Here is a 16578-nt window from a genome sequence, read left to right on the forward strand (position 1 = left end):
TCATGCCAACCTCTGGAAGGCTTTCTCTAAGAGGAGTCTTCCCAGTGCCCCATGCATGGCCTTGATCCTCAGGCTGTAGGTGAAAGGATTCATCATGGGGGTCACCACAGCATACATCAGTGGGGCTACTGAGTCCTTCATGGTGTAGGTTTTAAGAAGCTGCAGATATACCATACCAAGTGTCCCACAGCAGAGGGAGACCACAGCCAAGTGGGAGGCATGGTGGAGAAAACTTTGTGTTTCCCAGACACTGAAGGTATCTGGAGGATGGCGCTGACAATCCAGACATAGGACGTGATCATGAACCCTCAAGGGGTGAAGAAGATGAAGTAGCCTGTGACAATCAACATTGTGTGACTGGTGTGAATGTTAGAACAGGCGAGCCTCAGTAGGACGTACATCTCACAGAAGATGTAGCGGATCTTCCAGGACTCTCAGAAGGTCACCTTGGTCATGAGGAGGGTGTGATGAGGCCACAGAGGACAGAGAGGGCCCAACTCAAGGTGAAGAGTGAAATGCAGAGCTCAGGGCTCATGGTTGTGGTGTAGTGGAGGGGGCGGCAGATGACCACACAGCGGTCAAATGCCATCGTGGCAAGGATGAGGTTGTCCAGAGCCACCAAGGAGACCAGGAAATAGAGCTGAGTCACACACCCTCCATATGAGATGGCTTTGTTCTGAGACTGAAGGTTTACCACCATCTTGGGGCTCTTGTTGGTGATGAAGAAGAGGTCTGTGAAGCAGAGGTTGGCCAGGAAGAAGTACATGGGAGTGTGTAGGCGGGAGTCAGAGCAGATGGCCAGAATGATGAGCACATTTCCCACCACTGTGACCAGGTACATGAACAGGAACATCCAAAACAGGACCCGCTGCTGCTCAGGATTCTGTGAGATCCCCAGGAGGAGGAACTCTGAGACTCCACTCTGGTTGTCTCCATGCATTTCTCCAACTGTCTGCAACATCAGCACCAACAAACGTTTGTTAACTAAGTTACTTCTATTAAACAAGGGCATTCACATACACAAAATCAACTATTCTCTTGGAATTAAAATATCTTGAACTAAATTTTATAATATTTTAATACAGATTTTCATCAAGGTAATACAGGCATAAACATATAGTATGGACAATGTGTAACTTCTAGTCATTCCAGCAACAATTTCTCAGTTCAGTTCACTTCAGTCACTCAGTTGTGTCCCACTCTTTGTGACCCCATGGACTGTAGCACACCAGGCTTCCCTGTCCATCACCAACTCTCAGAGCTTACTCAAACTCATGTCCATTGAGTCCATGATGCCATCCAGCCATCTCATCCTCTGTGGTCCTCTTCTTCTCCTGCCCCCAATCCCTCCCAGCTTCAGTGTCTTTTCCAGTGGGTCAAATCTTCGCATGAGGTGGCCAAAGTATTGGAGTTTCAGCTTCAACATCATTCCTTCCAAAGAACACCCAGGACTGATCTCCTTTAGAATGGACTGGTTGGATCTCCTTGCAGTCCAAGGGACTCTCAAGAGTCTTCTCCAACACCACAGTTCAAAAGCATCAATTCTTCCGCACTCAGCTTTCTTCACAGTCCAACTCTCACATCCATACATGACTACTGGAAAAACCACAGCCTTGACTAGCCTGATATTACAGATATATAATAGCAGAAAAGAAGAAGAGTTTCGCTCACTCATATTCCTCCCTTAGAAACAATAATTTGGACAAAAAGTGTCTTTGTGGGAGCTTTGAGATCTAGGTAAGAGATTATGAGACCCCCGTGGAGTCAAGTCCAAAGAGGGCTCTTTTGAGAAGACAAGACTGTGCCCAGCTGGCAGACTTGCAGACAGGAGTCCTGGATACAGGCCTGGAAACAGCCCTATGGATTCAACTACAGCCCCTCTTGGCCCTGATTCTGTCACCAACAACATCTGTCAAGAAACCTAGCATTAGTCAGGCCCACCTGTGTCCTAGATAATGAGCACATCAACCTCAGCCCTGGCTGTGGATGCTGAACTGGCCCATGGCCCATTCCTAGGCCCTCTCAGCTGCCAGTTCTGCCCACCCAGGGACAAGGCAGGTCATGCCCATCCATGCCCCTAAGACACACTGTCCAACCTTGGTCCAACTGCAGACGCTGACACAGTCTTGTAACTTGGCTCCAGCACCTTGTAGGCATAGGTCAAGAACACACCTGCTTGTCCAGGGACCCATCAGAAAACACAGTCTTCTGTGCTCTCAGAGGCAGGCCCACTGACTTCTGTCTGACTGCAGATCTTGAAGTGACCCCATAACCCAGCTTCTACTCCTTGAAACCATAGGCTGGGAACATGTCCGCCAACCCAGGGACCTGGAGGAAGACAGCTTCCCAGATGTAGGCCTGCCAAACTGGGTCTGATGGATATTTTTTTTTTTAATATTTATTTTTGCTAGTTATTTATTTGGCTTCCCCAGGTCTTAGTTGTGGCATTCAAGATCTTTAGTTGGGCATGTGGACACTTAATTGTAGTATGTGAGATCGTTCCCTGACCAGCGATCAAACCCAGCCCCCCTGCACTGGGTGCATGGAGCCTTACCTACTGGACCACCAGGGAAATCCCTGTCTCCCAGCTCTTGAAGAGGCCCTATAATCAACATCTTGGCAGTCTATTACAACCAGCCCCAGGCACCCTTGCCTGGATGTTAAATCCTGAATCATGACAGGTGATGCCATGTCAATGAACTCTCCCTGTTCAGCCTTATGTTCTACCCCAGTCCTTGGGCCCTCATGATCCACTCCCACACTGCTCCTCTATGAACTGCAGGAAATTCCAGTTCCTGCCAGGATATATTGGCCAGTATATTTATTTCCTGTTGCTGCTGTAACAAAGTACCACAAATCCAGTGACTTTAACACAAATGTATCTTCTCAGGGTCCTGAAGACCAAAAGTCAAAAATGAGTCCTACAGGGCTAACTTCGCGATGTCAGCAGGAAGAGTTCTCCTGGGAGGCTCCAGGGGAAATCTATTCCATGTCTTCTCCAGTTTCAGGTGGCTTCTGGCATTCCTTGGCTTGTGGCCACAGCACTCCAGTCTCCATGTCTATCATCACATTGTCTTTTTGGCCACGGCCTGTGGCATGTGGGCTCTTAGTTCCCTGACCAGGATGCAAACCTGCACCCCCTGCAATGGAAGCTCAGCATCTTAATCACTGGACTGTCAGGAAGTCCCCACATTGCCTTTTTCATTTCTGTAGTCAAATATCTCTCCACCTCTCTCTTAAAAGGACTCTTATGATTACACATCACATAGGCCCACTTGGATAATCCAGGATAATCTCCCCAGATGAAGACCCCTAACAATCACACTTACAAAGTCCCTTTTACATGATTTAAAGTTGATTTCAGGGATTAGTACCTGCATATCTTTGGGGCCCTACCACAGCCAGGTATGGGAATTATTGTTATGAATAAGTTGTTTCTTTTTGGACATAAATGGTATTTCCTTTCTTAGAGTATGCTGAGACCTAACCAGGAGTCCTTCGAGCTCAACATATGTCTTTTTTTTTTTTTTTTAAGTGAGTCAAACTAAAAAAAATTAATTTTATTTATTTATTTATTTATTTATTTTTGAGTGTGCTGGGTCTTCATTACTGTGCACCGGCTTTCTCTAGTTGCGGTGAATGGGAGCTACTCTCTTACTGCAGTGAGTGGGCTTCTCCTTGCTGTGACTTATCTTATGGAGCAGCGGCTCTAGGGCATGAAGTCTTCAGTAGCTGCAACGCATGGCCTTAGTAGCTGTGGGTCCAGGGCTCTAGAGCACAGGTGCAATAGTTGTGGCACACAGGCTCAGTTGCTCCTTGGCATGTGGGATCTTCCCCAACCAGGGATTGAACCCATGTCCCCTGCATTGGCAAGCAGATTCTTGACCTCTGAATTACCAAGGAAGTCCCTCAACATCCCTCTTTTACCAGCACTTCCAGAATCATTACAGGATCCCCAAGATACAGTCCCAGGGGCCCCACTAATGAGGCTCTGAGGGAGGAAGCCCCACATTCTTGAGGGCTCATTAGGAAACTGGATTGGAAGCAAGCTTCTCCCTCTTCCTCTCTGCTGGGGCTTCCTCCACATCCCCAGGTCCACAGCAAGTCTGGAAATTAGCTGCTCTCTGCTCATAGGCCCTGCTTGGGGCTGACTTCTGAGAAAGAAAACTGCTCCCTCAGGAAACCCATACCTAGTCTCAATTACACCTCTAACTTCCTGGGTGACTCGGAGAATATGGACAAGTCCTGCAGACCTCAGCAACCCCACCATTAGTGGGCTACGTATCACTTGACTTAATGACCTGCCATAAAGCCAAGGCTAGAGATAACCTTTATTTTTTTTTTCCAAGGAAAGTCTAAATACAAGAGGTATGAGGCACTGCTGCTATATTTATGAAGATCTTGAATTGGTTATAAAACAACTTGTCTCTCTCCCCACTTTGTCTCTGCTTTCCTGGTAGGGCTAATTTCTGAGGCCCCCAGGGGATACCATTGAGAAGACAGTCCTATAATTTCTTTCATTTTCCTATACAAAGCCCCTTCCTGGATTTCTGTGTGGATAGGTCTGAAGGGCTCCTCATCTTCTCCTGCAAACACTCTCTGGTGTCTATGCCTGTGCCAGGGTGAGTACTCATAGGCCTCACTCTGTAAGAGTCCTCACTTTGTAAGAGCAGGTTCTTCCTCTGCTCTTACAAAACAGAAATGGGGCTTCTGCTGCCATCAGCTCAAACTGCTTTTATACTTGGTGCAACTGATGCCCCTGAAGCGGGGAGCCTTTTTAGAAGATCTGGGACTGTAACCCAAAGATCTTGGCTCCTTTTCTGGGTCCTTTTGTCCATGTCTCCTTCTCTTGGATGAAGCCTGCTCTCTGCAACGCTTGTGCTGTGCTTAGTCGCTCATTCTGCTCTTTGCGACCCCATAGACTATAGCTCGCCAGGCTCCTGTGTCCAAGGGGTTTCTCCAGGCAAGAATACTGGAGTGGGTTCCCATTCCCTCCTCCCGGGGATCTTCCCAACCCAGGGGTTAAACCCAGGTCTCCAGTATTGTGGGCAGATTCTTTATTATCTGAGCCACCAGGGAAGCCCAAGCACACTGGAATAGGTAGCCTATCCCTTCTCTACGGGATCTTCCCAATCCAGAAATCCAATTGGGGTCTCCCGCATTGCAGGCAGATTCTTTACCAGCTGAGCTACCACAGAAGCCCCTGCAACTCTTAGGAGTAAGTATTAGGGGGATTCACTGAGTCCAGTTTGCTGCCCAGGACCCACTTCATCAGGTAGTCAGAAACTTGACTCCAGTCAGAGGCCTTGCTGAACTGTTTCATCACTGGAATCTTGGAGGAGTTGGGTGGAATTCCAGAGTAGGAGTTTGTCATGGCTCAGTAGGGAGAAATCGAGGCTCATTATGAAGCCCTGAGAGTGGTAATCCTCAGTGATGGGCATGATACCCATAAGGCACTCTAGACGTCTCTGTAAGATCTGAGTTCATCCCAGAATCCCTCTGATTTCAAACAAGCTGCATCTCCAGCCAACTGAGAGTTGTCAGCAGCTGTTCTATTGCTCTTCTATGCCTGGCCATAACTTGCTTGTCTGTAAGGTACACCTCTCCTAAGGGCCTTATTATTATGAGTGGTTTACATGACAAGGAACATGTCAGGGTAGATTTCTATCTGCTTGTCCCATCAAAACCAAAGAAATCAGTAGTCCTTGCAGAAGTCTTGTACATGCACCTGCCCCTGGAACTTCCTTAAACTATACTAATCCATAAAATTCTTGCCTGGAGAATCCCATGGACAGAGGAGCCTGGAGGGCTGCAGTCCATGGGGTTGCAAACAGCCCACTACAACTGAGCGGCTAAGCATGCACAGACATAAAATTCTGCCCCAGATTCCAATACAACTAGAGACTCTTCCATGAGAACTCTAGCTCATACTGATGTTTTCTTTCTCTGAAATCCTATGAACACTTGACTCATCCATTGATTTATTGAAAAATATTGAGTATATACCATAAGGGAAGTATTGTGCTAAGTACTGTTACCGCAAAACTGAGTCAAACATGTATTAATATTTTTGTCCTCAAGCAGCTTACAGAGAAGTAGGGGAGATATACTCTACAGAAAAATAACTTAGCTAGAAGGGAAACTAATAAGTTCAATAAAATAATGTGTAGTGGAAGTTTAGGAGAGACAGAGCTCTTTTTGAGATGGAGAAGTTTCCAGGGAGGATACATTCATAAGTGAGCATTGCAGTCAACTCTTGAAATACCTGGGCATGTGGAGTTGGAAGGAAGTCATCGCCAGTACAGAAAACAGCATGAGAAAGGAGGTTAGAAAACCACCGGGTTACAATCAATGTTTGGGTCAAAATGGACTCCAAAGCAAAAACAGAGAGCAGGTCATTGCTCCTTAATACAATACATGAAAAGAACTAGTCTCCATCCACGGATTTGCCTATCTGTATTTATCAATTATAAATTTCATCAATGTTCATCAGCCTGAAGATGATCCCCAAATCTCACTGATCACGTGATCTCAGAATTTTAAGGCTATCTTAGAGATCACCATATCCAATTTTCACCCAAGCTCAGGCTCTCATCACCCTTTCCCTTCTGTTCTGACTTCCCAGCCTCTGATCCAGTGCATTCTATGCAGGGAAACAATGTTACTCTTAGTGAAGCCCTGACTCTGCTTTTTCCATGGGCAATAGAGAGACATGGATTTTTTTTTAATCAAGAGTTTATTATAAGATCTGAAACACTTAGCTCAATCTGGTTCTCTATTATGCACATACATAAGAGGTACAGTATTCTTGCTTGGGAAACCCCATGGACGGAGGAGCCTGGCAGCTACAGTTCAAGAGGTCACAAAGAGTTGGATGCTACAGAGCATGCACACATGCCGTTAGAGCTACTAGTCAGTCCACCATGCCCGAAACAAGGGCAAGTGCAAGATAGGTGATTTTGCTGTAAAGAAAACTAATGGCATCTACTAGCAACCAATCCACAGGTCATGCTCAAAATTTTCATTCCAGAAGCAAGTAGCCGATACTATGAAAAGAATACATTATTTTAAAATAAGCCACTATTCAAAGTCTCATGTAAGGGCTTAAAGAGCAACAATGCTGCTAAGCCACCTCAGTCGTGTCCGACTCTGTGCGACCCCATAGACGGCAGCCCACTAGGCTCCTCTGTCCCTGGGATTCTCCAGGCAAGAACACTGGAGTGGGTTGCCATTTCCTTCTCCAATGCATGAAAGTGAAAAGTGAAAGTGAAGTCACTCAGTCATATCTGACTCAGAGACCCCATGGACTGCAGCCTACCAGGCTCCTCCATCCATGGGATTTTCCAGGCAAGAGTACTGGAGTGGGTTGCCATTGCCTTCTCCGAAGGGCAACAATACTAGCAAATAATACGAGCAATTTATTGACATAAAGATTTTTAATTTTATTCTTTGGACTATGTCCCCCACCTTGGAGAAAGGGATGGAGTTCCTGATACCCAAGTCATGGCTATCTTCTTTCTGACTCTTGCAATACCTTGGCTTGATCGTCATGTCTAGAAGTCTTGGAACCTGGGTGGTGTTTTCAAATGCTTTCTGGATATTTCTCTCCAAATACCAATAATTTTTCTATTTTGAAATCTGTTTGTTGGTTTGGGCTGATCCCTCAGAGTAAACTGGGGGATTTACATTTTAGTCTCACTGTATTCAAAGAGGAAGTTTGCTTTTATGTGAATTTATTTCCCCAAGTATTCTAACATTTTTCAACTGGGAGAAGATGGGAGGGACAAAGTTCTGGTGGTTTGGGGCATCTCAGCCAAGAGCAGGGTAAAGACATGGAGGGATGAAGGAGGTCAGTGGGTGAGGTGTAAGTGACCCCGGGGAGTGGGAAAACCATTACCCGGACAGCTAGGAACTTACCATGGGGCTCTGAACATATATGGTTTAACATATTTATGTTGAATAAGTAGATTAGGTAGATTGAAACTTCCACTCCTGCGACATTTCCTTACAGAGACTCATGCAGCCAGAAGCTAGAACCAACAGGACAGCTGTAACTGAATTTATTTTACTGGGCTTAGTGGAAATAGAAAATCTACAGCCTATGGTCTTCGTACTCTTCCTCTTTGCCTACCTGGTCACTGTCGGGGGCAACCTCAGCATCCTGGCAGCCATCTTGGTGGAACCCAAACTCCACACCCCCATGTACTTCTTCCTGGGGAATCTATCGGCGCTGGACATTGGGTGCATCACCGTCACTGTTCCTGCCATGTTGGGCCGTCTCCTGTCCCACAAGCGCACAGTTCCCTATGCAGGCTGCCTCTCCCAGCTCTTCTTCTTCCACCTTCTGGCTGGGATGGACTGCTTCCTGTTGACATGGCCTATGATCGATTCTTGGCCATCTGCCGACCTCTCACCTACAGCACTCACATGAGCCAGACGGTCCAGAGGATACTAGTGGTTGTGTCCTGGGCTTGTGCCTTCACCAATGCACTGACCCACACTATTGCCCTAACCACCCTTAACTTCTGTGGTCCCTGTGAGGTCAATCACTTCTACTGTGACCTCCCACAGCTCTTCCAGCTCTCCTGCTCCAGCACTAGGCTCAATGAGCTGCTGCTCTTTGGCGTGGGTTTCATAATGGCAGGTACACCTGTGGTTCTCATCATCAGCTCCTACATCCACGTGGCAGCTGCGGTTCTACGAATCCACTCAGCGGAGGGCAGAAAGAAAGCCTTCTCCACGTGTGGCTCCCACCTCACTGTGGTCTGCCTCTTCTTTGGGACCGGTGTATTCAACTACATGCGCCTGGGTTCAGAGGAGGCTTCAGACAAGGATAAGGGAGTTGGAGTTTTCAACACAGTTATCAATCCCATGCTGAACCCACTTATCTACAGCCTTAGAAACCCTGACGTTCAGGGTGCCCTGTGGCGGGTACTTGTAGGGAGGCGGTCACTGATATGAGGGGTGGTAGGGTCCGTCCTTTCTTGCCTTTTCTGGGTTGGGCGAAATTTTTAATGAGGGCAGTAACCTGGAAAAATGGTTCCTAACTATTTTCCTAGCTCTGGTGCCTGAAAATTTGTGTTGTGTGCTTGTTCTGCAAAGAAACCCTACAGAATTCATTCATTTATTTATACAATAGGTATTTATTCAATTCTTCTGTGACTTAGACATTCTTCCAGGGCACTGATGAACAAAATAGGAGTCTGAGCACTCACACAACTCACATTCTAATGAAGGGAGACAACATCATCAAGTATAAACAAGCATCCTACATGGTAGATCACATAGTGATATGTGCAGTAGAGAAGAAACAAGCACAATAGTGGGATATGAAGTTAGGTTCTGCCGAGAAAGTTCCCAGGGCAAGTTGCTACTTTGCTTTTGGCTATGCTCACTTTCCAGGTAGAGTTGAGGACTTGGAGGTCTGGTAGGTCTTGTGTAGCAATGTCCTAACAGGGAAGGGTATTTGGTTAACCACAGTCTAAGTAACCAATAATACCAAGTTTTCTTCTGGTGGGTATGTGAGATTCCCTCTAGATTAGGGTGCAGAATGCTGTCCTAAATTGTGGGCTCAGTGCCAAGGATTATTCTACTTTATTATTTGCCTTTTGCCTCCCAGAAAATTACTTCCTTTTTTTCACAACCACACAAGAATCCCAGAGTATGTTTAGAGCACAGGTTGAGTCTACAGAAAGAAAGAGCCCACTAAATAAAAATGAAATTAAAGCATTTGTGATATATCTTAAGATCAAGAAAAGGAATATTCTGTCTCCATCCTCTACTGTCTTTCTTATTTGATGTCTCCTTCCTCATATAAATGATAAAGTCTTTGAAAGAGGCATTTGTACTATAATTTCCTTAGAATTTGCGATGTAGAATATCCAAAGTAACCTTCTCAAACATCTTGCTTTTCTCTCCCAAACCTCCTAGCTCAAAAAATATCCATAAATGTAGTTCCTAGGAGTGACACCTCTAACTTTATCTTAACATATCAGTACAGCTCCAACACAGAGAATTTCCTCACCTTGATGTTCATGCAGCATTCATCCATTATTGATTAGTAACCTTTTTTTCATCCTCCCTTGGAAAGACTGCTTACCCTGTCCTGGTAATTCTGATGTTTCTCTACTTTATCATTCCCATAACTGTCCATGGCTACACCTGGAGCTTGACTTCTTTGTAATCTCTTTTGGAGTCAAGTAACTGGAAGGATAGGCTGAGATAAAAACAAGAAGAAAAGGCACGAGAGTGAGAAGTAAGAAAGGCTTGGGAGTGGAGGACTGAAGATGAAAATGAGGATATGTGGAGGGATGGGACAGCATGGTGAACAAAAGTAGTAAGAAAGAAAAATGGAAATTAGGAAAAGGACATGAGAGGATGGGAGGTGAGAAAGGATGAGAGAATTAAGGGTAACACATTAGACGCCTAAGGAATGCTGATGAGTTCAAGGATGGGTGTCGAGAAAATGAAGAATGAGTAGGAGGGGAGATGAGAATAAAATTCATCTATAGAATCACTTCCTATTAGCATATGGCCATGGAATAACTAGCACCTTTGATGTTACTGTTGGGCCCCACCCGTCCAACCAGGAAAAGAAAAGTTTAAGTTTTGATGAAGGTGTAATGATACAAGGCAGTTTAGGTATTCCTCTTCTGCTTCCTCTGGCTAGGAGATGATCTTAGAAAGACAGGAGGCAGGACTGACAGATGAGAAGAGCGAGGGAAGATGTGTGTGCTGAGGCTTCATCCTCCATAACCCCACTGGGCCGTCAAAATCAAGAGCCTCCCTGCCTCTGGGTGCAGCGCCTGGTGACAGTCTAAAGAACACAGATGAAATCAGTCTCTTTCCTGATACTCTTGGGTCTCCAGACACTTTGGGGTTAAAGAGAATGAGCTTCTCTCAAGGGGAAACATTCTTGAGAATGACAACCATGAGTGTGGGCTGTAACCACCGCTCTGTGACCTTAGAAAGTGCTTCTCTATGGCTGGACTTGTTCCATAAAGAACTGGGACGAGATCATCTCTCCAGGTTTCTTCACATTAAATGACTTTTGATATGATTTTCTAGGTGACCTTTTTCATGAGGATGAGTCCAGAACACATTTTGAGAGCTTTACCACCACCACCTCCGCCACTATCTACCCCATGACACTTAGCACTAATGTGTACATCCACTAAGTTATCACAGTGTCTGTTTACTGCGTCCCTTTCATAAGGGGTTGTTATAAATAAATATCTTTAATTTTTACAAACTGAAGGTTGAGAAGTGGCAGTATTTTTATTTGGATCTTTAATTCCAGTTAAAACTGCAGTTGGATATCTTTTCACATATTTAGTGGCCAGTTGTATTTCTTCTTTAAGAAGTGCTGAAGCTGGAGCCTATTATACAGAGTGAAGTAAGCCAGAAAGAGAAACACCAATACAGTATACTAACGCATATATATGGAATTTAGAAAGATGGTAACGATAACCCTGTATGCGAGACAGCAAAAGAGACACAGATGTATAGAACAGTCTTTTGGATTCTGTGAGAGAGAGAGAGGGTGGGATGATCTGGGAGAATGGCATTGAAGCATGTATAATATCATATAAGAAATGAATCGCCAGTCCAGGTTTAATGCAGGATACAGGATTCTTGGGGCTGGTGCACTGGGATGACCCAGAGCGATGGTACGGGGAGGGAGGAGGGAGGGGGGTTCAGGATGGAGAACACATGTACACCCGTGGCGGATTCATGTTGATGTATGGCAAACCAATACAATATTGTAAAGTAATTAGCCTCCAATTAAAATAAATAAATTTAAATTAAAAAAAATAAAATTACACTCTCTCTGCTCAAAAAAAAAAAGAAGTGCTTTTTGACAGCTTGTGCCCTCTTTTCTGGAGAAGGCAATGGCAACCCACTCCAGTACTCTTGCCTGGAAACTCCCATGAATGGAGGAGCCTGGTCGGCTGCAGTCCATGGGATCGCTGAGAGTCAGACGTGACTGAGAGACTTCACTTCCACTTTTCACTTTCATGCATTGGAGAAGGCAATGACAACCAACTCCAGTATTCTTGCCTGGAAAATCCCATGGATGGAGGAGCCTGGTGGGCTGCAGTCCATGGGATCGCTGAGAGTCGGACGCGACTGAGAGACTTCACTTTCACTTTTCACTTTCATGCATTGGAGAAGGAAATGGCAACCCATTCCAGTGTTGTTGCCTGGAGAATCCCAGGGACGGGGGAGCCTGGTGGGTTGCCATCTATGGGGTTGCACAGAGTCGGACACGACTGAAGGGATTTAGCAGCAGCAGCAGCCCTCTTTTCCATTTTGTTAGGAAATCCTAACTGACCAATCTTCACAAACAATGAAACTCAGCTTTGAATCAGCTCAGGTCCAGATTGAATAAAAATGATCTAATCTTAGTGCCTAATAGATGCAAAAATAAATAATTTTTGGAGGAAGAAGATATCATCCAGAGCTACGCAAAGGAAACTTAATCTGAGCCATATACATAATTTAAAATTTTCTAGAAGCCTCATGGGACAAGACTGTTTCTGAGTCTGTAGCAGGGACCATTTTAAAGCTAAAGTAAGCAAGTGAAATGAATTTCAATGATTCATTTTCTTTTATTCATATATCTAAAACATTATAATCTCAACATATAATCAATATTATGAAATTATAACTGAGATATTTTACATTCTTATTTTTCATACTGTCCTTAGAATCATGTATATTTTAAACTTACAGAACCTCTCCATATGGATGCTAAATTTCATCAAAAATATTTGACCTGAGTCCTCTCGCAAGGCTATGATCAAGCCATCAGCCAGTGGTGTAACTGTCTCCAGGCCTGACTGAGGAAAGGAAAGCTTCCACATTCATTCACATGGTCATTGGTAGGACTCAGTTCCTTGCAGGTTAGGGGACTGAGGACCTCAGGACCTCACTGGCCTGAAGTTGGAGGCTGCCTCAGTTCCTTGACCCAAGGCATCTTAAAATGTGGTGCCTTCCTTCCTCAGAGCTAGAAAAGAACCATAAAGAAAGACTGAGAGAGAAAGCAAATAGGAGGTCCTCTGCTTGTGTGCCCTCAGTAACAACGATTTAGCAGCCATAAGCAGACACACGTACTGCTTCCCTGATAGCTCAGTTGGTAATGAATACCAATGCAGGAAGCTCTGGTTCAATTCCTGGGTCAGGAAGATCCGCTGGAGAAGGGATAGGCTACCCACTCCAGAATTCTTGGGCTTCCTTTGTGGCTCAGCTGGTAAAGAATCTGCCTGCAATGCGGGAGACCTGGCTTCGATCCCTGGCTTGGGAAGATCCCCTGGAGATGGGAAAGGCTACCCACGCCAGTATTCTGGCTTAGAGAATTCCATGGACTGTATAGTCCATGGGGTCACAAAGAGTTGGACACAACTGAGCAACTTTCTCTTCACTTCACTTTATGCAGACAAAAGTGGGCTTCCCAGGTGGCGCTAGTGGTAAAGAATCCACCTGCCAAGACAAGAGACACAAGAGATGTGGGTTCAATCCCTGGGTCGGGAAGATCCCCTGGAGGAGGAAATGGCAACCCACTCTAGCATTCTTGCCTGCAGAATTCCATGGACAGAAGAGCCCGGTGGGCTATGGTCTATGGGGCTACAAAGAGTTGGACTTGATTGAGTGCGTACACACACACACACACATATGCAGACAAAAGTGACTTTGTGGGGATTTGGGATCCAGGTAGGAGACTGGAAACTTGGTGGAGCTCACAACCAAGGAGGGGGGCTTCCCTGGTGGCTCAGTGCTAAAGAACATGCCTGCCAATGCAGGAACCAACAGTTTGATCCCTGGTCCGGGAAGATCCCATATGCCTTGGAGCAACTAAGCCCAGGAACTGCCATTACTGAGCCCATGTGCCCCAACTACTGAAGTCCACATGCCCTAGAGTCTGTGCCCCACAAGTGAAGCCACCACAATTAGAAGCCCAGGCACTGAAATAAAGAGTAGCTCTCCCTTGCTGTAACTAGAGAAAAAGACATCGCAACTTTCATAGAGGGAAAAGGGAAGTTAAGAGGGCTGTGGTCAACAAAGAATCTATGGCTTTTCATTGGATGAGTCCTTGCCAGGAAAGAAGAGGAGTCTTTCTTCCTCCAGACTGGCTCTGCTACAGTCACAGGGTGTGAGAGCTTGGCTATCTACTCCAAATACAGATACTCCCCCCTATAACATTTACCCAGTGATCTTACCTTGCCTTGCTCTACTCACTCTTCGACTCATCAGTTCAGTTCAGCCGCTCAGTCGTGTCCGATCTTTGCAACCCATGAATCGCAGCATGCCAGGCCTCCCTGTCCATCACCAACTCCCGGAGTTCACTCAGACTCACATCCATCGAGTCAGTGATGCCATCCTGCCATCTCATCCTCTGTCGTCACCTTCTCCTCCTGCCCCCAATCTTCCCAGCATCAGAGTCTTTTCCAAGGAGTCAACTCTTCGCATGAGTGGCCAAAGTATTGGAGTTTCAGCTTTAGCATCATTCCTTCCAAAGAAATCCCAGGGCTGATCTCCTTCAGAATGGACTGGTTGGATCTCCTTGCAGTCCAAGGGACTCTCAAGAGTCTTCTCCAACACCACAGTTCAAAAGCATCAATTCTTTGGCACTCAGTCTCCTTCACAGTCCAACTCGCACATCCATACATGACCACAGGAAAAACCATAGCCTTGACTAGATGGACCTTTGTTGGCAAAGTAATGTCTCTGCTTTTGAATATGCTATCTAGGTTGGTCATAACTTTCCTTCCAAGGAGTAAGCGTCTTTTAATTTCATGGCTGCAGTCACCATCTGCAGTGATTTTGGAGCCCAGAAAAATAAAGTCTGACACTGTTTCCACTGTTTTCCCACCTATTTCCCATGAAGTGATGGGACTGGATGCCATGATCTTCGTTTTCTGAATGTTGAGCTTTAAGCCAACTTTTTCACTCTCCTCTTTCGCTTTCATCAAGAGGCCATTTAGTTCCTCTTCACTTTCTGCCATAAGGGTGGTGTGATCTGCATATCTGAGGTTATTGATATTTCTCCTGGCAATCTTGATTCCAGCTTGTGCTTTTTCCAGTCCAGCGTTTCTCATGATGTACTCTGCATGTAAGTTAAAGAAGCAGGGTGACAATATACAGCCTTGATGTACTCATCAGCATCCTTAATTCTTGGCTCAGCTTTTACCATCTCAAGGAGGCCCTCCCTGAATTCCCCAGCACTAACAAGCCAGGCGAGTCTTCCTCCTCCTTCTCCCCAATCCACAAGCTCAGAGCATGACCACTGCCTTCAGACACAGATATAAGGTAGCCTCCCTCCTTGGTCCTTTATTAACTCCTGATTCATGTTTGTAAAACAGTCTAAGCCACTAATAGGCATTCAGTCATTATCAGTGGAACGAACTGAACCTCAGATCAAGTCAACTCTCCCTGTCTCTCCAAGTCTAGGTCAGTGCTGGCTCTGCTGATTCATCTGTAAAGGACTGCTCCCTCTTTCACACTCCCAGAGTCCAGGGGACTCATCTTCTTATCAGTAACTTCTCCTTTTCTATCCATTCCACTTGACACTAGGCTTGTAGAACCAAGTAGAGATAGGGTCTCACAATTACCTCCCCCACTTCTGCTTCCACCACGAATCCTGTCCATGAGCATGTGCTGATCACGCTTGAACATTTTGCTTGGAGTGCAGGGTAGAGTGGTTGCAAGGAGAGGTGGGACCATGGAGTGAGGAGCTGGCATAACACAGGATAGGGTGGGGGTGCTCAGGGATGAGGTCTCTCCACAGGGAAAAGGAAAATAGGAGAAAGCCACAGTCAGTATTGCTTTGAGGTCTGAGAGAGCAACGCTGATGTGGCTGAGGAGGGTGTGGATGAGACCATAGAGGACAGAGAGCACCCAACACAAGATGAGGAGTGAAACACAGAGCCTGCGGAATGGATAGCCTCACCCAGGACATCTTCAGTGGGGGTAATGCAGTTGTCTCCAATTGGCTCACAGGAGCAGGTCCCCAAGAGCATGTCAGAGCTCAAGACCAAGAGTGTGCTAGAGGGTCCCCTCTCCAGGCCACAACTGGGTATATTATGAAAGACTGGGATGGTGGCACTGTGGCCCTATGGTCAGACAAGTTGAAGACTTTGATCCTGCAAAATTTTAGTATTAGTGTTAACATGACCTTATTTATTGCCAAGGTTGATGAGGTCTGGGGACACTGGTTACATATAGGTGTATTTTCCTCATCACAGAAGTATGAGCTCATTTTGAGCAAGATCTATGCTCTCATGGGGCTTCCCAGGCAGCTCAGTGATAAAGAATCCAGCTGCCAGTGCAGGAGACTCAGGTTCAGTCCCTGGGTCGGGAAAATTCCCTGAAGAGGAAATGGCAACCTGCTCCAGTGTTCTTGCCTGGCAAATTCCATGGACAGAGGACCCTAGCAGGTGACAGTCCATGGGGTCGTAAAAGGGTCAGACATGACTTAGTGACTAAACAACGAGTGTGCCCTCATCACTCCTGTATCCTCCATAGGATAACACCTCGTGCATGAATTGAAGCAATCTCCACTTCAATGCCCAGATTACC

At 45.8% G+C, this 16578-nt stretch overlaps 2 pseudogenes; one reads left to right on the forward strand and one right to left on the reverse strand.

The window, feature by feature from the left end:
* Positions 1-940, reverse strand: LOC147352301 (olfactory receptor 1D2-like; annotated as a pseudogene).
* A 7077-nt stretch (positions 941-8017) lies between these two features.
* LOC147352302 (olfactory receptor 3A2-like) lies at positions 8018-8961 on the forward strand (annotated as a pseudogene).
* The last annotated feature ends 7617 nt before the right edge of the window (positions 8962-16578 follow it).

Source organism: Bos grunniens, chromosome 19 (assembly GCF_055505025.1).
Source record: "Bos grunniens cultivar Pamir isolate PY7600 chromosome 19, Bosgru_T2T1.0, whole genome shotgun sequence".
Taxonomy (NCBI): domain Eukaryota; kingdom Metazoa; phylum Chordata; class Mammalia; order Artiodactyla; family Bovidae; genus Bos; species Bos grunniens.